This window comes from Cupressus sempervirens, chromosome 11 (genome assembly GCF_028749045.1).
Source record: "Cupressus sempervirens isolate cs-2001-9-10 chromosome 11, ASM2874904v1, whole genome shotgun sequence".
Taxonomy (NCBI): Eukaryota; Viridiplantae; Streptophyta; class Pinopsida; order Cupressales; family Cupressaceae; genus Cupressus; species Cupressus sempervirens.
This window is the reverse complement of record NC_143128.1, coordinates 481,534,194-481,548,284: the sequence shown is the minus strand read 5'-3', so window position 1 is coordinate 481,548,284 and position 14,091 is coordinate 481,534,194. Positions and strand designations below refer to the sequence as shown.

Below are 14,091 nucleotides of genomic sequence, written 5' to 3'. Positions count from 1 at the left end.
AAAATTAAATAGGAAGATGGAAAATCTCATAATCATATTTGGTAACCTCTCTACACAAGTTGAGAAAAAAAGGAGTACTCCTTAGGTTTGAGTTGTTCTTTAACATCCCAGTGTCCACCTTCTAGTATTGTAGTTTAACGTTTCACTAGAGTAACATCATATAATTTAATTAATAAATTTGCATGCATGTTAAATTAATTAGCTAGTTGCTTGGATCAATAAGGTAAACAAGCATTAACTTCTCTTAGCAAAAACAATATAATTAAGTACCTAAATCTTAAAAATAAGGAGAAAAAATTGAACTACACCTAGGTTTACTAACCAACTTGTGCTTGTTTCATTCCCAAGATATTTTATAGTAATTAGATTGTTCTTTCCTCTTTAAGCACATTCAATCCCTAATAGCAAATCTATTAGTGTGACTTGAAATTTCAAGTTTAGAGAAACTATGCAATTGTTTCTACTTTCTAGTAACATTTACCTAAAACATAGCACTGTAACCACAACCTCAAAAGTCCAAAAATGTAGATTGTTTCCACATTAACCTACCTCAATTGATACCCCCAATATCTTCACTTACGACTCAACATCTTCGCTAGGCCACTTTGGTAATTCGATCCTTCTCTCCTTACATATATATGTGCATATATATGTAAGGAGAGAATGATCAAATGTTTAAAAAATACCAAGTTTTGGAAATGGGGACATCTCAAGAATAGGGGGATGTGTAAGGGACGTCCCCCAGCCATACCCACTTTGCCAAAATACTGAAGAGATGTCTTGGAAACTCATGGACAATAGAGAGAAAAATGGGGGATGTACAACCATCTTTGAGACAGTTGGAGACGCCACAAACGTCGCTTGACCATTCCAGGGATGACCATCCATCCTCCATTATTTGGACAACAAAAAACAAAACAAAAAAACATTATTGCCAAATTAAAATTAAAATTAGATGGAAAGTTTGAAGTTTATGTTTGTCACTGAAAAGATTATTGCCAAAACTTCAGTAGGTCCCAATCATGTTTTGAGAGATTGTTGCTGAAAATAAAAATGCCTAATGTCTAAATTTGAGTAGGCTTTGTTCATGTTTCGCCAAATATTTTCTCCAAATGGGTATATTAGCAATAGGATTATCAGTGATGCGGAGCAAATCAAACAATACTAATTCTAAAACTTTCCACAGTATCTTACTGTCATAATTCTGACATGAAGAGGCCATACTAACTTCACTCATTTCAATACTCCATTAAAACGCCATTACTCACCATCTACATTCCAGAATATCCATTTCGATACCAACCTTGAATCTATTCATTTCCATCACATACACCCAACGAAATCAGATTAAATTTCCTCTATTTAAACCATGAATAAATCTGAAAATTTGTTCCGATGTGGTGGAAATTAATAAAGGATTATTTTCATTAAGAAAAACAGACTTTTTTTTTATGCCCAAATCTATATTAATAAATCTGATTCAATGGTTTGTTGAAGCAAATATTAAAAAATTTATCTTTCTTTGCCAAGAAAAATCTGATTTTTAGTTCTTAACCCCAAATCTGTATCTTTCAAAATCACAAAACTTTAACTAACATCTGCAATGTAGTCAAGGCTGAATGGTAATAACCAAAGACCATAAAAATTAAAGAAAATAACATCATTTTTAACAGTGGATTCTTGAATTGCTGAAAACAAAGAAAGTCAATCGTGCCCCTCAAAGTTAAAATCAGAATTCATCCACAACAAAATCCGATTTATGTTTCAAAACAAATTCCATTTCAGTCCATTGTTTCACCACATTAAAATTATGGCATTTATCAGAATCTGCATAATGTGTAATTTGGGAAGAGATAAAACTTATGATCAGATTTTTCAAACTAAAATCTGCTCCAAAATGCCTCATTAATCCGATACCATGCAGCCAATACCATATTAACTTATGGTAAAACTCAAATCTGCAGTTAATGGGTACTTGGGAATAAATAACCAATTCTTAAATCAGTTTTCTTCTCACAGTTTACAGCCCCATATAATACCTTAAAATCGGGATGTATACTTTGAAATCGATTCAATAAATTGATGCCAAATCAATTGACAAATAGATATAAGGTTTTGATAATCAATTCTTGAAAATGCAATTCCAAATCACAAATAGAGAATCGATACCAAGGAATATATAAGATATTATAATAAACAAGACTTTACCGTTTCAGTGTAAATAATGCATAGTCCAAACTTCTTAATGTTTATGTTCCATATTCTTCTTCCTTCTGGACTGTAATTTCCTACAGGCGCAGCTAGAGGGGTATTCCTTATTACATTTTATTCTCCCTTTGTTCTCTATTTCTATAAACAATTAGAAGCCTTTTTATAATTGTGTCTAGGTAATTACAATCTTTTAACCTCTCTCTTCTATCGGTTACATTGAACTCATGCAGATTTCCAATTACATTTGGTGCATCATGTATAAATTTTGCATGATTGTACTTTTAAATACAACATTTATAGTATTGATATTTACCATTAGACAACATTGGACCTTTACATAAAATGCAATTAACTGATTAAATCACTTGTGCCCCTGCACCAATCAGGAACAGGAAAAATGGCAGATAATTTTGTTCATGGTCTCAAGGAAAACAAAGACTGCTTGTCAATAGCAAGAAACAACACAGATGACTTAGAAATAGTCATTCACAATGAAAAACATATTTCTCCCATCATAACACTAACAATGCCCTACTGTCTTTTTTTTGGTAACAGAGACCAGCACACACATCAATATGAACCCGAGGTTTATACTGAACAAATGCAAGGTATGTAGTGCACTCTAGCCAAAGTGCACTCAAATATTCAGACTTCCTCGGTATGTAGTGATTAATTTTTGTATATTGTTTGATTGTTTTCTGATTTGTTAGAGGATTCATGTGCAGGAATATATATAATAAAATATGCAGGTTTCCATGCCAACCCAACTCCAATGTGGGAAAATATCTAATAATTGGGATTTAAACTAAGCAAGAAGATAACTGAAATAAAGATGCAAATATATTGGCCTGACAGTTATTCATTGTAGCAGAAATAAATTCTTTATAAGCATGCACAAGTCTGAAACTAGCTCAAAGATTCAACAATTACACTGATAAGAATATGCAATATGGAAACATTCTGTGTTGTCCAGTTATTGGTTGATGGACAAGACCACAATACACCTATAGAGGGACCAAAATACACTAAACACAGCAGGGAGAGGTCTTATTTCTCCTCTCAATAACTTGGCCAGGACAAATAAAGAGGTTCAACCATCATAGAAGTCAAGACGGCTGATGCAAGGAAGAACCATTGATCATCCTCAAACTCCACATTAATAAATTAATCTCCAGCAGTTAACTTAATCATCCAAATCTGAGTCCCTAGCCTCAAGGCCTAGGAAAGAAGTGCTTATGCACTCTAATAGAGATATCATTTTAAACCAAGAGCAATTGGAGTCTTGCCTGTTATAGAAAAACAGAAAGTTCCATATTTAATGTTATTTGATGGATCTTGTTGAAGCGTAGGTTAGGTTTAAGGGTTTTCTTTATTGTGTATGATGAAATCTATTTCAAATTTTTGTTTTAAACCAGTGTAGACATTCCTCATACATAAGATGATAATTCCAAGCAAAAGTTTTAACACAAACTACATTGTTATGGAATTTAGAGAGCCTTTTTTCTACATACATTCAGTAGAGTTGTGATAGATACCCATCAAAATCTGAAGAAAAAAATATATTTGAATTTGTGGAATTAATATATATGTTGATACTAACAGAATTTCCTAACAAGTTTGCAAATACTTACATGTGTCACATTTTAATATTACTTGAGAACATAATGTTTCCCATCAAAATAACCAATACAATTTTTCCCATACACTTGCATAGGCTTAAAGGCGGCAAATGGGTCAAACTCTTATATGCTCATCCACCACCAATTAATTCCTCTCATGCTTTGATCCTTCTTTCTATTCTTGTCAAAGTCCAAGATCCTATGATACTCTACATTTATCATCACTACACAACCCACCCACTTACAAAAAGCTTCAGCCTCTACAATGCTTAAATCCACTTTGACGCAGGGTCATGAGCATAATGTTCAATTTCTACCAAAGACTATGTCTTCACAAAGAAGAAGTTATAGACCTTATTTTTCCAAATGCTCCTGATTTTATAACTCTCATTAACAGTGAAGTCTAGGCAATGCTTCATGGAAATAGGACTGAGAACTACAGGAAATGGCTCAAAATATTTTTGTTTAAAATATCAGGCTTTTGCTGTTCCATATGAGAGTAGATAAATCAGATGGGTGTTTCCCTAAAGTAACATCTTTAGTTTGAATGGATATGTCTGGTTTGGAAATATTGTGGAAACACTTCTCTTTAACACATTTTTTCAAACACTTGGCGTGCACCCTTAAATTCCCCACATTTTGGGCACATTTTAATGAGAGTACTCCCTAAATAATCTTCAAACTCCAACCCATTCTTTACTATGCAATCAAGAACTTTCTTACCGTGGAAAAGAAAACCCAGACTTGCACAAATCTTGAGAACGAGGGTGAATGTAACAGCATTTGGGAAAACCCTTGTCCTCCACATTTGGTAATAGATTATAAGGGCATCATTGCAAATCCCATTAATAATACAATACCTTATCATAACATTCTATGGCACAATATGAGATGAATGCATTTTTTCAAACAATTCGAGTGTATCCTTGAAACTACCACAATTTGAATACATGCAGAGAAGTTTAGGATCTACAAAGTTTTTATTTACTTGAAAACGAATTAAGTGCATCTGGAAATGTAGAGTCTTACGTACCTTTTTTAATGGATTTGGCTGTGTTAGTTGCATAAAACTAACATGAATAAATGTTAGATATCAATGAACTGTCACGCTTATCCACATCCTGCAAGCTTGGCATAGCCTCCTCCAATTGGATCCTGTAGCTATATATTTTGGCAATTATATTCATTGTGCTTAATTACGCCGAAAATATTTTTATCTAAAATAGATGATCTGATTTATTAGATGGACTGTCCATGCTGCTCAAAATAGAGTGCTTGATGATTGGCATAATAATGTGCATCTTTTTCTGTTACCGTTAATTGTAAGCTATTGCTCTTATCTCCCTGGCGCATACTATATTCCTATCATGCACTCTTCTGTAGAACTTTCTACCCACCATCTCAAACCAATACTCAGACCGCATGCACATCGCATTTATTTTTTTAGACTTAATAGCTAATAGCATAATTTTTAAATTAAATTTATCTATCATAGATCTTTGTTTTACAAATAGTGGTTCACAAGAACTCATTTATACTATGCGGGCTCTTGCTAACTAATATCTTTGTGAACATCAACTTGATGCATTAAGTACTAGTTGTTCTAGTCACTTAATGACATGTGGGCTCTTGTGAATCATTATTCATGAAACATAGGTCAATGATTCTGACTAAAAAACTACATTGTTGAATCCTAACTATGTAGTTTTGAAGGAAACTCGTTGATTAATATTTCATAAATAATGATTCAAAAAAATTCATCTCCTATTAAAATTAATTCTACCTTTATGCTTCAACTTTATAAACAATATCACAACCCTTGATATTTGCATTTCACAACATAATGAGAAATAAAAGTTAGATAATGTAAATGTTGATTTTTTTATAAACGTTGTAGAGGTCTTAAGACTCTACCAAGAGGTAATGTCAATGTGTACAAGAAAGAAGTGTTGAAGGTCAATTTAAATAAAAATAGGTTTATTTTTATCAATTATAAGATTATTTTGAAATAAATATTTTCTATGTAATATTTTACATGCATTTGATTATATATAATTAATTAAAAATAAAAATTTAATTTATATATTTTCAATAAATCAATAAATACAATTACATATGCGTACACAAATGTAGGTATTACTTTAAATTTAATTTTAATTTTAATGTTTAGTAATGTTTATGATGAACATTGAATTAAATCATAGATTCTCTTAGCCAAAAGAGATCATTTCTATAAAAGATAAAGTGCATTTTAGATACACTACAAAAAAAAAAGGGTGGGGGGGTGGCGCGGGGATAAAAACATTTCTAATAAACAAGGACAAATAATGAATACTATCAAAATAAATCTATATATTTAATTAATCACTAATATAAGATCATGTCACACTAGGGCCATGTAACATAGAATTGCTTAGGACTAGATCATGTATTGATGTTGATGTTGAAATGTTATCCACTATAGAATCAAAGCATAAGACATGAACCCAATCTAAAATAGATGGATGTCTCACAAGCATTATCTCTTTAAGGAAATGTCTCAAGACATCCTTTCTCTATGGTAATGACATGCAAATGATTGATCCAAATTATTAAATATAACAAAATAAATAAAATGAATATAAAAATATTAAACAATTTCATATAGTTTAGTTCTAAAATAGAAAAAATTTAGATTGTAAAAGAAATTGCAAAATCTATAAAAGTATAAACTTGAGAAATTGTAATCTTAAGAAACTAGTAATTATAAAAAAATTACTAACATTTTCCATACTACAAAATCAATCAAACAAACTTAAGAAAACTTCAATATAAATACCTCAATTTTAAAAACCAAAATCTATCTTCTAATCAAATTACAAGATTTTAACATATTTTAAAATGAAATAAATATTTAATAGTAGATTGTTTTGTATTTTTCACATCCAATACTATTTTATCTACCATGGTGACCTTTTTCGACATCAATGAAGAAACCCAACGTGAAACATTGAATTTTTTGAGGTATCTTCACACATAAGAAGCCTACTGGTTAGTTATTTTATTTCAAGGTTTATTATTTATTAAATAGTGGTTCTCACTATTTATTAAATCCTAAAATATATTAAATGTAAGGATAATAAAATAATGTTATATTTTGTAAAGATGGTTATTACATGACATTAATGTTATAAATAGAAATTATATGTTGAAATTATAAAATATTTAATTGATAATTAAACTGTCTTGGAGAGATAAATTTAGAATTTTCTTTTGAGTGACTGGAGGGTTTTTATGTTCTTTAGGAGTTTATAGATAGATTTTGAGGAGTTTGAGTGTAGATTAGGGTGAATTTGAGTTCGTTTATAGTTCAATATCAATTGAGAGAACACTTGAGGAAGTTTAATGATAATGATGTATTGATAGGACAAAAAATTCGTTAATGAGTATAAAACTTGTAAAAAAGTTAAAGAATGTAATAATATGACAAAGCAATTCATGGATCATTCATTTTGTCATTTGTTTGAGTGACTAATTATCTATGATCAATTATTTATTCATTTAGTTGATCATTTATTTAGTCATTTATATTTGTCCAACCTTGCGATTTTACCTGATGATCAATTTAGTCATTAATTTAGTCACTTATAAGTTGTAAAATATTATTAGAATTGCATCACTTTTAGCCATGTGATTTAACTTTTAGTAGTGTGACTAAAATTTTTAGTCACGTAGCCATTTATTTGCTAAGATTCTACTAGTGTATGAAAAGAAATGGAATTATGATGTGATTCAATGTTTAATTTGATCTTGTTAGGAAAGTTAGTAATATGCAGTTTGTTTTGAGGGTTAATGATTAAATGTTTAATATGTAAATGATGGAGAATAGGAAGTTAATTATAGAATGTGTTGTATATGAATGGTAGAATAACGAAGTTATCATGTACTTTTAATTTCATATGTATTTTATATGTGGCTTTTCATTGGACTACTGATGTTCGAGTTTAATGTGTAGGAAAGGAACCATGGAAACATAATGGAGAAACAAGGTATAAACACATGTTAATATGATTCTACCAAGGTGAATCTTTATAAGATTCATAAACCTCATTGTGATGTGTTTATTTTGTAAGCATGAGACGTATGTGTGAAGTATGTATTTCATGTGTAGATTCTGAATGTGTCATGTGTAATTTATAGTGAAATTTGTGTGTGTCACTTGACACTTGTACTCATTATGTGAAAATGACATGTTCTTTGATGATGCATCATGTGGTCACCTTACCCTAAGTTAAATACCTTAATTGAGGAATTTGACTTATTGCCTTAAATTAGTAAAGAAAACAAGGTTACCGCCATAGGAAATTTGGAATTGGAACTTACCTAGCATTGTGAGGGTCATAAAGTAACTCTAAGGTGAATTTGTGATAAAAATAAACCCTACCCATGTTAATACTTTAAGTTATGGAGCTAATAATGACCACTAGGGTGCCTAGAAGACCTAGGAGACCCCAAAAAGAATGCATTTTTTATTGAATCCGAAAATGATAGTGATATATAGGGGCATTGCCAAATTAGAAACTCACTTGGCCACTCTCTATCTTTAGAAACAACTATGGTTTGGAGGAGGAAGATAAGGAGCTCTACTACAACTTTCCATTTGCCATTTTTTGGAGTGATATTGGTACCCATGATCCATGGTGTTCTTCTTTTGCATGTAGAATTGATATGGTGTTCATCATTTCATGGTAATTTGGTGTATTGTAGATGTGACTTTTGGAAAGGGTCTTTTGTGTGAGTGTTGCATGTGAAAATTTTATGTGATTTCTTCTTTGAATCTTGTTTTTTTTTATGTGTTGTGTTGTGTAATGGGTCTGAAACATCATTCACCCTTGGGAGGGAAGAGATGCTTGGGTGAAGGGGTTAGTTGGGCTCACTCATGTAGTTGAGGAACTCTCCCATGTGTGGAGATGATTTTTATGTGTTCAAAGGAATATGGATTTCTTGTTTATTTACATTTTGGGAGGTATAAGGAGTTGTGTGAGGAGGGAAGCCATTGTAAGCCTCAAAAGGGCATGTTGATAGTGAGAATATGTGCATATTTGTGAATTATTATATGGAAATCCTCCTCATGGAGAAAGCCCACCTTCACCCTATAACTTGATTCAATTGTTGAATCTTTGTGCAAGCCTTGGGTTGGGTTATCTTGTAATGTATTGTGTAGAGTTTTGTTATATTGTTGTGATCATGCATGATATGTGATTATGTAGCATGCAACTGTTTGTGCCTTGTTCCCCCAAGCTTGGTGGGTTGCCTCCTTGAGGTCTAGGTTGGGAGGTGAGCCTCCATGGTTCTACATTTGTCTCTTATTTGCAGGTTTTTTTTGAGGCCTTGGACATTTGGAGATTGTGAAGTCTTACCTTTGTATAAAGGAAGAGAATACTATTGTTTTTGTATTGAAATGGAGGATAACTTCATCTTATTATGTGAATTCATTGTAGTGTAGGAGTGTTTTTATTGATCTTAGGCATATGCCAAAAAGAGAGAGATTGTGAACACCTTGCTTGTGAAGTCCTTCCATTGTGTATCTTGATATGATGATTCCACCACCCCATTGCTTGCTTGATATTGTGTTGATGTTGCCTTAGCATTATTTTAAATTAGAATGTGTTGAAGAAAGAAATTTGTATTATGATATACCTTGGAAGAAGAATAAGACATTATCATTTGATATTCTCATCTCTTCAAATTTCATAAGAATAATTTAGTTGCATTGGTGTTTAGTATTGCTTTTGAATTAGTTGTAGAATAACCAATTGATAGGTAATAGATTCATAAATAGTTTGAATTATGACATGGGATGTCAATAATGTATATGGAATATTTGATGTTCATGAAATTATAATCAAGGATTTCATTTAAGTTCCATGCCAGTGTATTTTGCAAATAAATTTTGTTAGTAATATGATAGTTGTTTTTTTTGTTACTGAGATTCACTAAATAAAATAGAAATTATAATGTATGATGCAATGTTAAACTATCAGCAACTTGAACCTAATCAATCTTAGAGATTACATGAAAAGATCTAGTCAATTAAGTTAAGCTCAAAAAAAAGAAGACCTGTAGATGCATAAAAATTCTTTAGAAAATGTATGGGCAACAAAAAAATAAACTCCTCCAAGATGCAGACAATAAAATATTAAAATCAGAATGGAATAACCTCCTTTTCCCTATTTCATTATTTAAAAAAATGTATAAGTCACTATCAGGATTATGATAGCACCTTCAAAGAGTAAACAAAAAATATATATATAATATAATATCCCTTTCATAAGAGGGTGCTCAGGAGCATTTAACAGGTGGCAGGGTTCAATTTTTTTTAAAATACATATATTGCATTGCAAGTAGGGGATGGGTCACATCCTACCCTAACTATCAATTTACATAGGAAGGCATGATGTTTTAAAAAAAGTCAAACACAATTTATCTATTCATGTCCTAAATAGGACTTTCCTTGATAAGGTGCCTCAAACTAGGAGATCACATTAAATGGGGAAAAAAGTTGTCTTGTCAAACCATTTCCTTCTTCCTCATACCACCTTGCTTAGGAATACGTGAGTAGCAAGGGAGATAAGGAGATGAAGGGTAGGAAACCATGTAAGGGAGTATGTGGAGTGTATAAAAAAGTCTAATAATTGCCTTGACCTATCCTGACCACATGCCTTTCTAGGCACCTAAGTTTTGTGCATAGGGAGAAGTGATTATTCTTTTTAGATCCTCCAACCACCATGCTTAGAAGGAAGCAACCATATGCATGGAGTAAAGGGAAATGTGTTTATTTCAAGTTTGGGGCATGTACTGATTTTTTAGGAGGAGGTGAGTAGGACTTTAGTAATTAATATTTTATGTGTGTAGTGTGGCTTCATGTGGAGATATAGGTTAGGAGATTAGCGAGTGTATTATTTGATGTTTTATATCTGTGGGCTAATAAAGTAGTTGGGGTTTTATGTGATTTATTTTTGTATGTCATGCATTAATACAAAATGAGCAAGAAATTTAAGATTTAGGATGGAGTTTAGATAGGATTGTTATTGGGTCATTAAAGTGAATTTATTTTATTTGTTTAATTCCTCATGTTATGGGTAGAAGATAAAGATGGGTTTTAGTTTTTATGTGAATTTTAATTTTATTTTAGTGAGATTAGGAGTGTTAGGAAGGAAGGTTTAGAAGGCCATAGTAGCTTGGCCTATTAATAAAGTATGCATAATTAGTAAGTAAAGATAATCTAAAATAATAATAATAATAAAAGGAAATAAATAAGTAGGAGTAGTAAGCATACAATTTTAGAGAATAATTAAAAGATAATAATAATAAAAGAATATAAAATATATATAATAATAAAAAATAAACCTATATAAAGATCTGTTGAATAGTAGTCTATTTAAGGATTTGGATAATGAATAAATGTTAAGCAATTCTTAATGCCATGATGTAAAACATCTCCACCTAAACAACCATCGATTCATTAGAACCACTTCAGTGTAGAAAATATGGCCGCACTTTGAGGATAGAATAAGAAGATTTGACATGGTAACTTCCAAGAAAATAAGTTCTATAAATTATTTCCCCTAGCAGTTTAAAAACAAAATTTGGGTTGTTTTTGTTATGTTAAAATTAGGGCATGACAATAGCATTAAGTAAATATGTATCTCATTTAATTAACTTATGATAAAGTATGGAGCTAACTCAAGGAATTAATATTGAGTATGGTATTAAGGAAATATGTTTTTGAGTTTTAGATATCATTATTAGAGATCAAGAAGTAAAGAAGACTTGCAAATTGCAAAGTAGAGGAGCAGAGCAATCTACTAATGCATCACCTTAAAGGTTATTGATGGATATAGAGTTCCAGATCTGATTGCATGATCTGAAGGTAAAGAAGTTTGACATATTGGAAAAAGGAAGAAGCTAAAGATTATTTCACATCCATTATTATGAAAGGAATAGTACTGAGATCAATTGGATAGCAAGTTCGTTGATATGATCCTGAAGCTATTTGGACAGTGAGTTCAGCTACCTTCTAATAGGGTTGGGATCTCCTAATAGGGATTCAAAGTCTCCTAACAGGGACTCATTGTACTAAGTGGTGTAACAAACTCCTAACAAGGTCCATCCTCTAACCAAGAATATTCATATTAGTACATTATTTTGTGGGCATCATTCCCACTAGGGTTTCCCCTTTGATCAAGATTTTCCATAGTCAACATATCTGGTTTTATTGTGTATGCACATTCCTTTATGATTGTTTCTTACTTGGTTGAATATTAAAGAATTTCTCAAGATTAATATATAACTGATTCACCCCCCGCCCCCCCCCCCCTCTCAGCTATATTGGTGATATATTATTTCTAATAGAAGGATCTAGATTCACTCTTCGCAGATAGCTCTGCAATTTAATGGTGAAATAATGTCTTCAATTTCTTCCTTTTAACAAATTTCTATCTTTCAATCATCATTAATGCTTCATACTTCATACTCACTCGATGATAAGTTGTTCTCCACTTGGTTTAGTCTTTAATGCTTGGAAGACATCCATAGCTCAATAGAGTCACCATCACTTATTAGGAACTACCAACTTGAGTCTACAATAATAGGCAACCTGACCTTTCTTGGTAAGGTCTTCTAACCTAACCTTATTTAGAAAGGTGTTCTTCTTTCTATTATCCTCGATGATCCCTATGCATCTTGAATGCTAGTTGAATTGTTCTTTCTTCTGGATGGAATTGATCTTAGATTACCTCAAGTTTGAATAACAATTCCAATGATCTCCATAGGAACTAAGTTGAAATGATTGAACCATCCAACTCATCGACTTGGGAGTCATTCACTTCATGATCTTCATTTGCATTCTCTAGATATTTTGGTACCCATTACTACCTCATTTTTTTTCTCATATTTTTATCTTTGGCTTTCTTTTCATCTTTAATTGTACCTATGTTCATATAGTTCTTGGAAAGATGTCCAAGTTCTATACAAATAAAACATCTCTTAGTAGTGTCTCTTTTTCTCATATGAGGTTTCACATAATTTACTCCAATATGCCCATATTCACCACAATAGTGACATCTACACCATATATTTTATTCTCATCCAAATATTACTTTCACAATTTATTCTCCTAGGTTCCACTACTTGGTTTTACATTCTAAAGATTTATCTCCTTGTTTCTAGCAATTGTTTCTTCCATGACTTCACATAATCTTATTGATTTTATTTCTTGTTCTCTTTTCATATTTCTAACTTCTTCTTGAAGATTGGAATTATTTTCTAATAGATCTTTGATTTCTTCATCATCTTCATGTAAACTTATTTTAGGATATATATCTTCAATTATTTCTTCAGTGTAGAGATTGTCATTCATTTGTACTACAAGATCTTTCCTTCTTTTCAATGATTCAGAGAGTTTCTCCTTTACTTTCTTTATTTTCCTAATGACCAATTCAAGATCCAACTTTTCATTATCAATAGCCTTATCTATCCTATATACCTCCATTGCCTCTGATCTTCTCTCAAGATGTTAAACTTCTAATGTGAGAACCTAAATAGTTATGATACCAATTGTTTGGAATATAAGGTATGCAAGGTTACTGAGAGGGCAGGGATGAATCAAGAACCAATAAAACTTTATCTTACTTCACCAATAAATCCTTCATATAATATTTTGATCTAATTGTATACATGAAAGAATGAAAGAAAATAAACACTCATAACAATTTAACACAAGATATGGTGATTCAGAATCCTTCTAATTAGAAAGTAAAACTAGGGTAGGGATGATACCCATGAGATTTTGTACTACAATATAAAGTTAACTTATTAAGGCTTACAATTGACCACTTTTGGTGATCTACCTTGTTAGGAGAAATAAAGACTATGAGGTCCACCTTATCAAAGGATTTATAAACATACAATGAAGTCTGCATTCAGTTAGGATATTTAGAAAAGATTGTTAAGTCTACCTTGTTAAAGGATTTGGCTAATGAACCTATTAGGATGAACCATTAGTTGACCTCTGATCTCTAACTTTAATTTTCTAGTTGAGATTCCTTGAATTACAATGATGACCAGAATGTGATGTATAAATCTTTGTTGTCCCTTATACTACATGTAACCTTCTTTAATTTGCACTTCTACTCATCATATTCTTTTCACATATCTTATTTGGATATGACACAATGTATTACATATATACTAATCTAAATTGCAACTTACTGGAGTCGAC

General features: G+C 31.4%; 1 long non-coding RNA gene across 1 annotated transcript; it reads right to left on the bottom strand.

The window, feature by feature from the left end:
- Positions 1-3,066: 3,066 nt before the first annotated feature.
- On the bottom strand, positions 3,067-5,280 carry LOC149530476 (uncharacterized). Its single transcript, XR_016358861.1, has 2 exons — positions 4,864-5,280; positions 3,067-3,497 (listed from the first exon to the last, which is right to left on the bottom strand). It is a non-coding gene; the product is annotated as an uncharacterized LOC149530476 (long non-coding RNA).
- Between the last annotated feature and the right edge of the window lie 8,811 nt (positions 5,281-14,091).